Source organism: Bos indicus x Bos taurus, chromosome 11, assembly GCF_003369695.1.
Source record: "Bos indicus x Bos taurus breed Angus x Brahman F1 hybrid chromosome 11, Bos_hybrid_MaternalHap_v2.0, whole genome shotgun sequence".
NCBI classification, from domain to species: domain Eukaryota; kingdom Metazoa; phylum Chordata; class Mammalia; order Artiodactyla; family Bovidae; genus Bos; species Bos indicus x Bos taurus.
Window position 1 is genome coordinate 99,647,709 of NC_040086.1, and position 13,639 is coordinate 99,661,347.

Below are 13,639 nucleotides of genomic sequence, written 5' to 3' on the forward strand. Positions count from 1 at the left end.
GCTCCCTGTTTTTGTCGTTTTTATATACCTAGATTCAGCCAGAGACTTGACTTGAGTAGAAATTTCCCTGGGTTGAAAACACTTTGAAATAGCATCCCAGTTCCCAGTCAAGGCCAGGGGCCTAGGAGAATAGAAGTTTCTCCTCCCTTCTCGGTCAGGGTGGCTGAAGACCTCAGCTTCTGACTCTCTTGATCAGTAGCTCAGACATGGTTTCTTATTATTTTTAACCCATAAGCTTTTGGTTTGTTTCTCTTAGTGCTGGATGATAGCCTGCAGAGGCTTCTGTTGCTGGCAGAGAACTGACCCCCACGTCTTGTCCAGCTGTTAGCACTCTTGTACGTCTCTCCTGGATGATGCGTTCTGTCGGTACAGACCTAAGAGTAGAATTGCTGGAACATAGAATGTGTGTATATATTTAGCTTTAGTTGGTACTACCAGACAGTTTTCCAACGTGGTTGTACCATCCCCTACTCCCACTCGTGCTGTATGGGTGCTCCTAGTGCTCCACTTCCTGGCCAGCCTTGGATCTTCTCTGTCTTCTTAAATTTCAGCCATTTTGGTGAGCCTGTAGTGATAGCTTGTTGTAATCTTTCTCTGCATGTCTCTGATGAGTGCTTAAGTTGGGCACATTGGCATATGTGAAAGTGAAAGTGAAAATCGCTCAGTCATGTCAGACTCCTTGTGATCCCATGGACTGGGCCTGCCAGGCTCCCCTGTCCATGGAATTCTCCAGGCAAGAGTACTGGAATGGGTTGCCGTTCCCTTCTCCAGGGGATCTTCCCAACCCAGGGATTGAACCCAGGTCTCCCGCATCGCAGGCAGCTTCTTTACCATCTGAGCAGGGAAGCCCAAGAATACTGGAGTGGGTAGCTTATCCCTTCTCCAGGGGATCTTCCCGACCCAGAAATCGAACCAGCGTCTCTTGCATTGCAAGCAGATTCTTTACCAGCTGAGCTACCTGGGAAGCTTATGCGTGCATCCTCCATTTTTCCATCACCTTATTTGCAGTGCTGTCTTAGTCGTCTGTTGCTGCATACTGAGATCTTGCAAAACAGCAGCCGGAAAGAATAAATGTCAGGAATTTGGATACAGCTTTTTTTGGTGCCTTCGGATCAAAGTGTGTCATGAGGATACAGCCGAGCTGTCAGGAGGGTGATAACCCATCGCAGTTGGCCCAAGAGAATCCTGAATTTAGCACTGAAAGCCCTATGTCCTGGGAAACCCCTCTGTGTTAGGTAAACCAGAGTGATCACTCCCTGTTGGCCAGGGCTGTGGTCTCATCTGAAGGTGTGGCTGGGGCTGACCCACTTCTAAGCTCACTCACTTGGCTTGGCAGCCTCACCACGTGCCCCTCTGCACAAGGCTGCCTAACAGCATGGTGACTGGCTTCCCTGAGGGTGAGATTTCTGGGAGGGAGAGAACCCAAGGTGAAAGCACAGTCTTTTTATAACCCGATCTTGAGAAGCAAGATCCCATTGCTTCTTCCTCAAGAATGCCTTCACTACTTTAAGCTATTTGTATTTCTATATACATTTTAGAATCAACTTATAAATGCCTATGTGCACACACACACACACGTACTTGGATTTTGATTGGGACTGAGTTGAATCTCAGCTTCCCAGGTGTTGCTAGTGGTAAAGAACCTGCCTGCCAATGCAGGGGATGTAAGAGACTTGGGTTCAATCCCTGGGTCGGGAAGATCCTCTGGAGGAGGCCATGGCAACCCACTCCAATATTCTTGCCTGGAGAATCCCATGTACAGAGCAGCCTGGCAGGCTACATCCATAAGCTTGCAAAGAGTTGGACATGACTGAAGTGACTTAGCATGCATACAAGAGTTGAATCTACTGTTTAACTTGGGGGAAAATTGGCAGCTTTATAATGATGGGTGTTCCAATCCATGAAGATGGTATATCTGTCTGTTTCTGTGCAGTTCAGTTCAGTCGCTCAGTCGTGTCCGACTCTTTGCAGCCCCATGGACTGCAGCATGCTAGGCCTCCCTGTCCATCACCAACTTCCAGAGTTTATTCAAACTCACATCCATTGAGTTGGTGATGCCATCCTTTGAATTTTTGTCTTCGTAGCATTTTGCTCTTTTTAGCTAAAAGGTCTTTCACATCTCTAATAGATTTATCCCTAGGTATTTGATGTTTTTGACGGTGTTTTAAGTAGTAATTTTAATTGTATTTTCCATTTGTTTCTGGTTTATTGAAATTCAGGTGATTTTTTTTTTTAACTGATCCTATAACCATGGTCCTGCTAACTTCATTTATTAAATCTTAGGTTCTGCCTTAGATTCTTCTGGATTGTTTCCATTCTCTTTCTTCCTTTCCCATCTCTCTGCCTTTGTTCCTTTCTCCTGCTTCCTTGCTGGTTGGGCCCTCCCGTCACACAGGAGTGATGAAGGTCTAACTGTCGGGGGAAAGCTTTCAGTGGTTTCCCATTAGTTAGGTTATTTGTTATTAGTTAGGTTGTTAGATAGATTTGATCAGATTTAGGAAGTTTTCTTCTTCTAGGAGTTTTTTTTTTTTTTTAATCATTAGTGGAGTTGAATTTTATCAAAATTTTCTGCATTTATCAATATTCGTATATGACTTTTCTGTCTTTCTTTGTTGTTAAGACGATGAATTGCACCAGGTGATGGGTGTGTGTGTGTGTGTGTGAATATATTGTGTGGCTCATCCATGGAGTCCTGCCTATTTAAATATTCTATGTTTTTTAGATAGTCTATGTTTTTTTTTTTTTCTGTTCTTTTTCAAATTCTTTTCCCATTTAGGTTGCTATATAATATTGAACAGAGTTCCCTGTGCTATACAGTAGGTCTTTTTGGTTACCTGTTTTAAATATAGAAACGTGTGCATGTCAACCCCAAACTCCCTAACTGTCTCTCCCTTCCAGCCTTACCCCCGGGTAACCGAAAGTTCATTCTCTAAGTCTCTGAGTCTGTTTCTATTTTGTAAATAAATTCAGTTGTATAATTTTTTTCCAGTTTTACATATAAGTGAGGCCACATGATATTTGTCTTTCTCTGTCTGACTTTCTTCACTCAGTCAATCTCTGGGTTCATCCATGTTGTGGCAAATGGCCTTATTCCGTTCTTTTTAACGGCTGAGTAATGTTCCATTGTGTGTATGCACCACATCTTTATCCATTCATTTGTTGATGGATGTTTTCAACAGTGCTGCAGTGAACACTGGGGTGCATGTATCCCTTGGAACCATGTTTTTCTCTGGATATATGCCCAGGAGTGGGATTGTAGGATCATACGGTAGCTCTATTTTTAGTTTTTTAAGGAACCTCCATACTGTCCTCCAGAGCAGCTGTACCAATTTACTTTCCCACCGACAGCGTAGGAGGGTTCCCTTCTCTCCATGCCCTCTCCATCCTTTATTGCTTGTGGATTTTGTGACGATGGCCCTTCTGACTTAACACCAATCGATTTTTGCATGCTAAGCCACTCATGATAAGCTTTTATGTATCATCAGATTTGATTTGCTGATATTTTGTTTAGGAGGCCTGTTTTGAAACTTCTAATGTTATTTTGCATACTAAATCCTTTTTCATTGAAGGGACATTAGAAAATATGTTTAAAAAGAAAACCTCCATTAAAAATTATTATTAAAAAAAACACCTTCATATATAACCCCGATGGCTCAGTGAGTGGGGGCTCCACCTGCAATGCAGAAGACATAGGCCATGCAGGTTTGATCCCTGGGTCGGGAAGATTCCCCTGGAGGAGGAAATGGAAGCCCACTCCAGTATTCTTGCCTGAAAAATCCCATGGACAATGGAGCCTGGCGGGCTACAGTCCAAAGGGTCGCAAAGAGTTGGACACGACTGAGTGACTGAACATACACACATATAGCCCAGAAATAACCACTGTGAACATTTTGTGTCTAGAATGATTCAGAAAGAATTGAACACTTACAGAAACTTAATGCTCAGTAACTAGGTCACATAGGAACATAATAATCAAACCAATTTGTAAAGGAACTGTGACAGATATTTCTGTAATCTTAGAGATGCTCAGTATGCAGCTCTGGGTCCTGGAGCACATCCTGATCTGTTGTCTAATTTCCACGGTCCCTTTTTGTGAATTACCACCAGAGGCCTTCTTAGCAACTGCCACCTAACAACTGCTTCACTTCCTCCAGACCATGGAAAAGTGGCGCAAACATGGGTTTTGATGTATTCCCCGCCAAGGACAAGTTGTACAGTGTAATTCATTTCTTTAAAGCGTGTGATTATTTTTGAATTACCTTATTTGTTTTTGCCTCACAGTTTTCTATGAATATATATATATATACATATTTCCTCAACAACAATGAGTTCATAGCCATATGCTGTTGGCTGTTTTTCTCTTTTTTTTGTTTTGTGTTTTCAAAGAACAACTTGTAGGAAACACTTATTTTTTCTTTTAGAGACTCAACACCAAGAGGTTTGTAACGTGTTTTATCCAGCTTGTCTGCACTAGCTTTCCTTAACACAATTTACGTAGCCATATATCTTACCCTCACCCTCCCGCGTTGGCCAAGACGGTGTAACTTTATTTCCGTGACAAGCTTTTCAGGGTGACAAGTTTCACTTTTCTAAAGCTCTTCCCGAAAATTGCCCTTCCTATTTCTTCTCAGGCTTTCCCAGATCCTGTCTGATTGTAATTACATCCAACTTGTGTTCTGTCGTTTTTGTGATTTATTTGCCTTCTGAGATTCCTGATGTATCACAATTCTTAGATAAATTACTGTTATATAATTCATGGAATTATTCAGGAACTGAGATCATGCATATTTTCTGCATCACTAAATCTTGCTCGAGATCATCCTTTTTAATAGCTGCATAGTATTCCATTTATGGCTGGACCATACTTTAACCAGTGTTGTGGTATGGGAGACTTAGGTTGTTGGAAATTTGAGGATGAATTAAAACCATTTTAATTATGGAAACATTCTCAGGCAACAGTGGAGAATATGTAACTCCATGTACCTATCAGTCAGTTCAGTTGCTCAGTCGTGTCTGACTCTTTGTGACCCCATGAACCACAGCATGCCAGGCCCCCCTGTCCATCACCAACTCCCGGAGTCCACCCAAAAGCATGTCCATTGAGTCAGTGATGCCATCCAACCATCTCATCCTCTGTTGTCCCCTTCTCCTCTTTCCCAGCATCAGGGTCTTTTCAAATGAGTCAGCTCTTCTCATCAGGTGGCCAAAATATTGGCGTTTCAGCTTCAGCATCAGTCCCTCCAATGAATACCCAGGGCTGACCCAGCTTCAGAATCACCAATTCATAGCAATCTTGACCATCTATTCCCTCCCCACACACCACTCAAGCTGGGTTGTTTTGAAGAAAATTCAAGACATCATATCATTTAATACATAAATATTTCAAAATGTATTTCTAAAACGTAATTATTCTTTAAAAAAAATCCATAATACCAAGAAAAAAGTAATTCCTTAATACGCTCCCATCAGCATTTAAATTCCAGTTTCCCATTATTTCACAGTTTTTTTCTTACTTTGATTATTGGAGTCAGAATTGGAATAAAAGCCACAGATGGCAATTGGTTGGTAGGTCTCTTTTATTTATCTTTTTTATTAAAGATTTTTTTATGTGGAACATTTTAAAATTCTTTACTGAATTTGTTACAATATCGCTTCTGTTTCATGGGTTTTGTTTTTGTTTTCGCTGAGAGGCATGTGGGATCTTAGCTTCCTGACCAGGGATGGAACCTGCAGCCCCTGCACTGGAAGGCAAAGTCTTAACCACTGGACCACCAGGGAAGCCCCCTCTTAAGTTTATTTTCATCTCTAAGTTTTCCCCCATCCCTTTCCATCTCACTGTTTGTTGAGAAGCGCATTCTGTTGGGTCCCCGCAGTCTGGGGTTTGCTAACGGTGCCCTGGCGTGCTGCTTACAGACTCCTGTTTCCTGTTCTTCCTGGAAACGGCAGTTGATCTTCCCACTGGATTTGGTCCACTTTTGGTGAGACCGTCTCGTGTCTGGGGTTGTGTGTGTCCAGCAGGCACCCGTGATGTCGGTGACATCAGCAGCTCTTGCTGACTGCCACCCGCATCCATTCATCAGGTCGTGCAAAATGGTGATGTCCTACCGGTGTCTTTCCTTCATGGCTGGCTGCGTCACTTCTATAAAGGGAGATGTCCCCTCATCCACTCGTGGGTTATCCCCAGGGTATAGTGTTCACAGGGAGGGCAGGATGGATCCTCGATTCTTTATCAGTTTTCAAAACAAGTTGGATTTCCCACATCCTTTAGAAGTGACCAGTGATGTTTTATAAAAACAATATGTGTAATTATGAGTTTAGGGATTTAAATGCATTTGATGAGTTTATTTTGGGGTGGGGGGGGAACTGCCAAACTTTTCCACAGTATCTGCATCATTTTATGTTCCTGCCAGTGATGATCAAGGGTTCCAATTTTTCCACACCCTCACCAACGCTTGTTAGTTTTAGGTTTTATCCTAGTATTTGTGAAGTGGTGTTTCTTTCTCTCTCTCTCTCTCTTTTTTTTCCCCTCTCCTCAAGGCGTGGGGATCTTTGTTCCCTGATCAGGGATCAAACCTGTGGCCCCTTGCACTGGAAATACAAAGTCTTAACCACTGGACCACCAGGGCAGTTCCTCATTGTGGTTCTGGTTTGCTTTTCCTTGATGGCTGATTCTGTCGAGCATCTTTTCCTGTGCTTATTGGCCCCTGCTCACTTTGTTCTTAACGGTTGCGATCGCATGGTTCTGTCTTTATTGATCCAACCCGTCCCTCCCTCGTGGACACTGTTTGTTCTCTCCTGTTTAATTTTGTTGTTACAGGTGATACTGTCATAAGCATCGCGTTTATTTCTTAAGCACACATGCTTTAGCACCAAATGTGGGGATCGGAGGGCATGCACGTTTTTAGGACTCGTCACCTCATTCTCTAGTTCCAGGGTCCCCAGTCCCTGGGCCATGGACTGGTACTGGTCGGTGGCCTGTTAGGAACTGGGCTGCATAGCATGTAGTGAGCAGCTGTTTTCCATGAAACCGGTTCCTGGTGCCAACAGGGTTGGGGACGGCCCCTCCAGTTGACTCCCGCCCGCTCTGTGCCCCTGGCAGCCAGCACTGAGCCCGCCCCGCCTCCTGTGTCTTCCAGATGCCTGGGAACCACTCACCTCCTCCCGTGCCATGAGGCCACCTCCGCCCTGACTCCCCCGCCCCCGACTCCCATGTCCACCGAGCCTTCCTCCACATCCACGCCCAGCCGAGCTGCCCTGGAATCGCGAGGCCGGCTCCCCCCCTCCCCGCACCCACCCGCCGCCTGAAGCCACCGGCTCCGATCGCCAACAATCTCTGCTTGTCCGGAAATCGACCACATGGATGGGAAAGGCTCCGGCCCTCTGCAGAACCCAGGACTCGTCTGCTTCGCAGGAGGGGCCTCTCGGTCTCTCCTGCTCTCCTTGCGTGTGTGCTTTTGTTTTTTTTTTTTTTTTATTTCAAACAGACATTGAAAAAGAAAACAACAAAACAAAACTACCTTCTGTTCTAGAAGATTCCGACTGACAGATGGGGAGAAGGCCTCGGAGAACCCTGCCTCCCACCTTGACCTTTGCAGCCAGAGAGGCCCCGGGAGTCCTGGCCTCGGCTGCGGGGCCTCAGGGCGTGGGGGGTAATGTGATGTTGCCGCCCCCCTTCCTCGGGCAGCAAGACCGCCTGCTTGGCTAGGATGGTTAATTACGATGATGCTGATTTTCTGTGATAACAGTATTGTGCTTTTGGTGGGGAAAGTGAGGTTTTTTTTATATATATATATACATATATAATTGATATCTTTTATTTATTGGTTGTTAACTGTTGCTGCTGCTTCTGTGTGTCCAACGGTCCCAGGGATGCGGGGCCCACCGTTTACATGTGTGCACCCCTCGCCCACCTGCCCACATGCTTGGGAGGATGGTGGCCTGCAGCGGCCGAGAAGCCAAAAATCTTTTTTTTTTTTTTTAATTTTAAAATTTAGATACTGTGCTTGCTTGATGTTTGGAGAGGGGAAAGGTGGGCTTCTTCAACGGCTAATGCACTGTTTCCTCTGCCCGAATGCCTCCTCTCTGGATCTCTATTCTCTGCTCCCAGTTCACACCTCTCTCTGTCCTGTATCCTCCTCGGGGTCCATCCCATCTTTTCTGAGGACAGACAGGGGACAGCTCTGAGCTTCTTGGTTCTCGCTCTGGTGTTTGCTGCTGCGAGGTTTGTGCTGAGACTGGGAGCCAGGAAGGTGGGCCGGTGGGGGAGGGGGGTAGACCGCAAAGCTGGGAGAGGTGATGAGGGAGTGAGCCAGCGTTTAAGGGCTGGTACTCTGTCTCTTCGGTGGGCTTTGAGAATCGCCGATCACTCTGCTTTCCTGCCTCCCTGTCTGCCTCGTCCAGAGGACCACGGTACCCTTCCCTCCTTTAGCTGAAAAGCCAGGAAGGGTGGAGGGGGCAGGGAGAGATGAGCTGCAGGCAATCCCATTCAGGTGGCATCTCCAGCTGTGACCTGCCTGTGCTCACGGAAGTTTCTAGCTCTGCCTGCCACTGAGACAGAGCAACCCCAGAGTCAGATGACCTTGGAGCAGAGGCTGGGAGCCCAAGGCTGGCCCTTGCTCTGTGATCGAGGGCACCCCCTTGCCCTCTCTGGGCCCCAGCTTCCACCGTCGCTGCAGACCCGGGGGTGGGGCTGGGCTGGAGGATATGAAGGCTTTTCTCCATCCCTGCCGACACCGTCTAATTCTAAGCCCGGGTCTCCGGCTGTTGTGACTCTGTGGTCGCGGCTAAGTTTCCAGACCCCAGCAGACACGGGGACCGTCTGAGCCACCATCTCATCTCTTGGCACATTTCTTCAGGGACACGGCAGCCCCTGGTGGCGTTGCGTGGGGTCCGATGACACGCCTTGTCCCTCCCTGCAGAGTTTCCTGGTCCTCCTGGGCTCTTGAGCCAGCTTCCAGGCTCAGAATTTGTCCTCCCCCAGGGAAGGCTTCGGGGGCCAGAAGCAGCCTCCCAGCCTGTGGTAGGGCCAGGCTGGAGTCTAGAATCCCGGCTTCTTTTTTGCACAGTCAGCAGCTGACCCCTTCCTTGCTTATCCTGGCCGCAGGAGATGAGGAGCTGGCGCTCAGCCCCCACTGGGAATTGCCCTCACCCTCTACTTTTCACTTTCCCAGGAGGCCAGAGATTCCCTTGCTCCTTAGTCCTCAGCCACCAGACGCTCTGCCAGAGAGCAGCTCTGCCAGCGTGGGCCTTGCACGTCCACTCCCTAGGCTGGACCACTCAGCCAGCTCCCACCTCTCCCTCCTGACGTTCGCGGACCCTCCGCCTCCCCTGGAAGCCCCCCACACAGACCCTGCATGAGTGGGATCGGTAGTTCCGTTTTCAAGGGGAACTTTGAAACCTGGGCTCTTTGGGGATCCTGCAGTCCCCTTCCTGCTCAGGCCACTGACTCAGGAGGCCCTGGGATTCATCACCAAGTCCTGCAGTTCTTCGTCCTGGCTCTGACCTGGGGGCCTAGGGTGGGAGGTGAGCTTGGTGACTTGGGACTGGAGGTCAGATGACTTCTGAGACTCGATCTGTGTCTCTCGTCCAGGGGTCAGGAGCGGTTGTGCAACTGTCCCGAGGGCATCACGGAAAGGGCTTGTGGCTGAGAATTCTCCAGGGTTCAGCATGTGGGTCCCACCAGCTGAGGCATTGATACCCAGGTGTCTGGGGAGATCTGAGTGCCAGACTTTCCTCCCACCTTCTCACCTTTGGCCTTTAGTGTGGAGCCACAGGTGTGGCTTAGCAGGAGGTACTGTGGACCCATGCCCCAAGGACACCTTGGGTCCTTGCCTGGAGACCGTTCAGGGAGTGCTGGACACTGGCCGTTTTTGCCCGAGGTTGTGGACAGCAACAAGCCTGTCGCCTCCTCTCACCAGGCCTCCAGCCTCGGCACCCTGGAACCCCGAGCAGTCCGTGGGCCTGTCTCCTTGCCACCGTTTCCCACCCGAGGCCCAACCCCATCAGCTGCTGCTCTCCGGGGCTTCCAGACTGGCTGGAAGCCAGGCTCTTCGCCTCCCCCCACCCCCTCCCACCCCCTGCTCCCCGGCCCAGGAGCAGGAATCAGCCTCGGGCAGCGCGTCTGCAGCAGCCCTGGCTCCTTCCTCATAGTGTCCGCTCCCCGCTCCGCGTTGATGGTACTTAGAACGCCATGCGTTTCCAGTATTCAACCAAGCAATGTTTAGAGTAAGGTCAAGGCAAACGTGTGTCCTCTCCATCCCCTGAAATGTTTTTTCATTTTGACAGACACTTCCTAGATGACGGATGCACCTGGGTTTTCGAGGACATTGTCTCTTCGCTCGGGGTTTGGGGGGTGGTGGTGGGTGGGAGTCCTGGGTCTCCTGGGAAGTGGCAGCTTCACTGTTCAAGGTGACAGCTACAGGGTTCCCAGTGATTTCAGCGTCTAAATATTGATTGAGGGGAATGCAGGGAGCGCCCCCTGGTGGTGATGAGCAGTAAAGACATTTGGGGGACTTGCTCAGCCAAAGGGATGGTTTGAGAAGGAGGCTGCAGATGGGGATTTGAGGAGGGGGGCCAAGATCTCACCCAGGCCTGGGCTTCCAGCCCCACCTCATTGGCAGCATGTGTCCCACACGCCCCTCTTCTAGGTCCACCCCAGGGGTAGCAAGTGAATTAGCATAAGGGCACTGTGATGGGAAGCCTTGCCCCCCACCCCCTTCTTTTTTAATATCTGCGGAATAAACCCAATGGTTGATTTTTGAATGAATAAAAAGGCTTTTGTTGAATAAACAGCTGGTCCCAGCTTCTGTCTTGGCATCTAGGCATCTCAGGCTTTGTCTGCTCCCCGGGATTGGGACGAACTCAGAATCCTTCCCACGCACCCACCCCTGACCCCCACCCTCCACCCAAGCTGTGCATCCTGTGCTCCCTGTGCCTTTGCCACAGCCGGCGGCCCCAGGGAGGGCCACAAGCTCCCAGTCTGATTCAGCGATCAGCTTTCTCCAGGACTCTGGGCAAGTCTCTGCTGCTTGCTGGGACTCAGTTTCTCCATCCGTCAGATGGGAGCGAGTCTCTGTTCAAGCCCTATCACAGGGCCGTTGTGGGGAGCAGCCATGAGTGGAACAATTAGAGCCTTTGGTCAAGGTGAAAGGCCAGTGGAGATGTGAATGGTCATGGTGCCCCCCCCCAGAGCCTGTGACTTTGGAAAGGCATTTGGACAACTCTTACCAAAAAAGAAAAAAAAAAAAGAAAAGGAATGTTTCCTGGGTGGTGATTTCCTTTGTTTGCCTCCCCAGTCCCTCTGGACTTCTTTCGGGGTGCTGTCCTGTCTGAATCTGCTGGTGGGTGTCTCTGGGGGAGGGGCAGGCCCTTGCCCTGGTGTTGCGCCTGGGGGGTGGGGTGACCCCGGGGTGGACAGAAGCCACTTAGCATGCCCAGGCCTCCTCTCCTGCTCCCGTTGTATGTTGTCCGTGTCACGCCAATTAAACACGCTTCCTGACTTGTCTTTGCTTCCCTTGTGTGGACCTGTTGCTTTGTCTGTTTCTTTTTCGTTTCACTGTAGGTTTCTTCTTCCTCCTGTGACACCGTTTCTCTTGCTTTGGGTGCTGTCCACCCAGTTGCCCCGAGAGAAAGAATGTGCAGAGTGAGAACCTTGGGTATGGTGAGCAAACCAGAGTGTTTCCAGGAGAGTTTCTGTGGAAGGCATGGGTTCAGCAGCATGAACCTCGAGCCCACCCCACAAGTCACTCCCAGTGTTTCCGTTCCCACCTGTTTCATCTCTTGCAGGTCTCGACAGGGTTTAACAATGTTTGAAAACGTGGGCCCGGACAAATGATGCTCAGGACTGAGTGTTGTCAGAATCACCTGGGAGCTTGTGGAAACCCAGGATGCCAGCCTCACCACCAGAGTTTCTGATTAACTGGGTTTGAGCTGGGGCTTAGGAATGTACTTCTAACAAGTTCTCAGACCCTGCTGGTGCTGCTGGTCTGGGATCACACGCTGGAACCCCTGGGGAGCTGTTGACACTGGGGGACAACCAGCTGAGTTCTGTTTTATTTTTTTGGCCACGTCATGTGGCTCGTGGGGTCCTAGTTCTCTGACCAGGGATTGAACCCAGGCTCTTGATAGTGAAAGTGCTGAGTCCTAACCACTGGACCACCAGGGAACTCCCCAACTGGATTCTAAAGAGGAGTCCAGCCTCCGTTTGCCAGGGATTCAGGCTAAATATTCACCTGTGTGTAACTTTTGCACCTGTCATTTGTCAGGCACAAGGGCCCAAAGACTTGTCACTTATTGAGTGGAGGAGTGTTCTGGGAGGGGAGGTAGGTAGCTAAGTAGCCCTGATGGGGGCTCTCAGAAAGGCACCCCAGGGCTTGGCGGTCGGCATGGCTGCCCTCTGCCCGGAACCTGGGATCTTGGAGGAACCCCTCTTTCCCCTCTAGTTAAGTAACCAAATGTTTGCTGGACACACACAGCGTGGTCCCTTCATGTGCCGGGTGTTTGGGGGAGGAGGGATCAGAGGAGAGGACAGTCTTTGCTTTCTGGAGTTTGCTGCGGAAGCATTAATTAGGAGGACGATAAAAGGCAATGTCACATTAAGAGCATAACTGCTGGTTAGAAATACGTTATCGCTCTGGGCTCTAGGCTCCTGAAAGACATGCCCACGTGTAGGCTGACGAGATCAAGCTGCCAGCATTAGAACGAGCCGCCACCTGCAAAAACAGGTTGTGGTTCCGAGTTGGTTTTGTGAAAGGAATCGTCAGACCAACACCACCTGGGGGACAAAGCTGGAGGACGGCCCGACGTAACTCCCACTTGGAGGCTGAAGCAGCCGCAGAGAAGAGGGTACAAAGATGGCGCTCTCCGTGGCCGCACCGCGCACCCAGCATCCAGCCTCGCTCAAGACACTAGCGCTCCTTCAGACACATGCGCAGTCGCTTCAGGTGCGTCCGACTCTTTGCGAACCCATGGCCTGTAGCCCGCCAGGCTCCTCTGTCCACGGGATTCTCCAGGTAAGAGTACTGGAGTGGGTTGCCGTGCCCTCCTCCAGGGCATCTTTCCCGACCCAGGGATTGAACCCCCATCGCTTATGTCTCCTGCATTGGCAGGTGGGTTCTTTACCACTAGCGCCACCTGGGAAGCCGTCCTCCAGACCTAGGGGAGTGAATCAAAGGCAGCATGTGAAGGCAGTGTGGGGTGGTGGTTAGGGGTGCAGGTTCTAGAATTAGCCCTGGTTCTCAGCCACCGTTTGACATTGGGCACAAGTTGTAACTAACAGGGTCTTCTGGTAAAAATGTGGGCTCTAATTAGATGTAGGTGATGACCCCACAGCCCTTTCCCAGCAGTCTTCCCACCAGATGAAATGTTACAACAAAAACAAGTTTTAGGTCAAATTCTGCCAAATGTCCAAATATGTACTAGCAAGCAGGTGCGAAAGGTTAAAAACATTTGTCTGTCCAGGGAGTTGGGGGACTCAGGACCCCAGTGACCCCAGAGTACAGTCTCTGGCTTTGGGTTCTCTTCCCAGTTGGTACAGAGATGCAGAGTTCTGGGGATCTTTCTATCAATCATTAATTTCTATCACCTCATATTTCTCCTACAAAAAATGATTTCTAGCATCCTTTTGTTAATGAATCAACTC

At 49.2% G+C, this 13,639-nt stretch overlaps 1 protein-coding gene across 1 annotated transcript in view; it reads left to right on the top strand.

The window, feature by feature from the left end:
* NCS1 (neuronal calcium sensor 1) overlaps positions 1-11,503 on the top strand; it is a 56,163-nt gene extending 44,660 nt beyond the window's left edge. Inside the window, exon 8 of the mRNA XM_027556577.1 lies at positions 7,137-11,503. The gene's annotated coding sequence lies outside the window, so the exon portion shown is untranslated. The remainder of the gene's footprint in view (positions 1-7,136) is intronic.
* Positions 11,504-13,639: the final 2,136 nt, after the last annotated feature.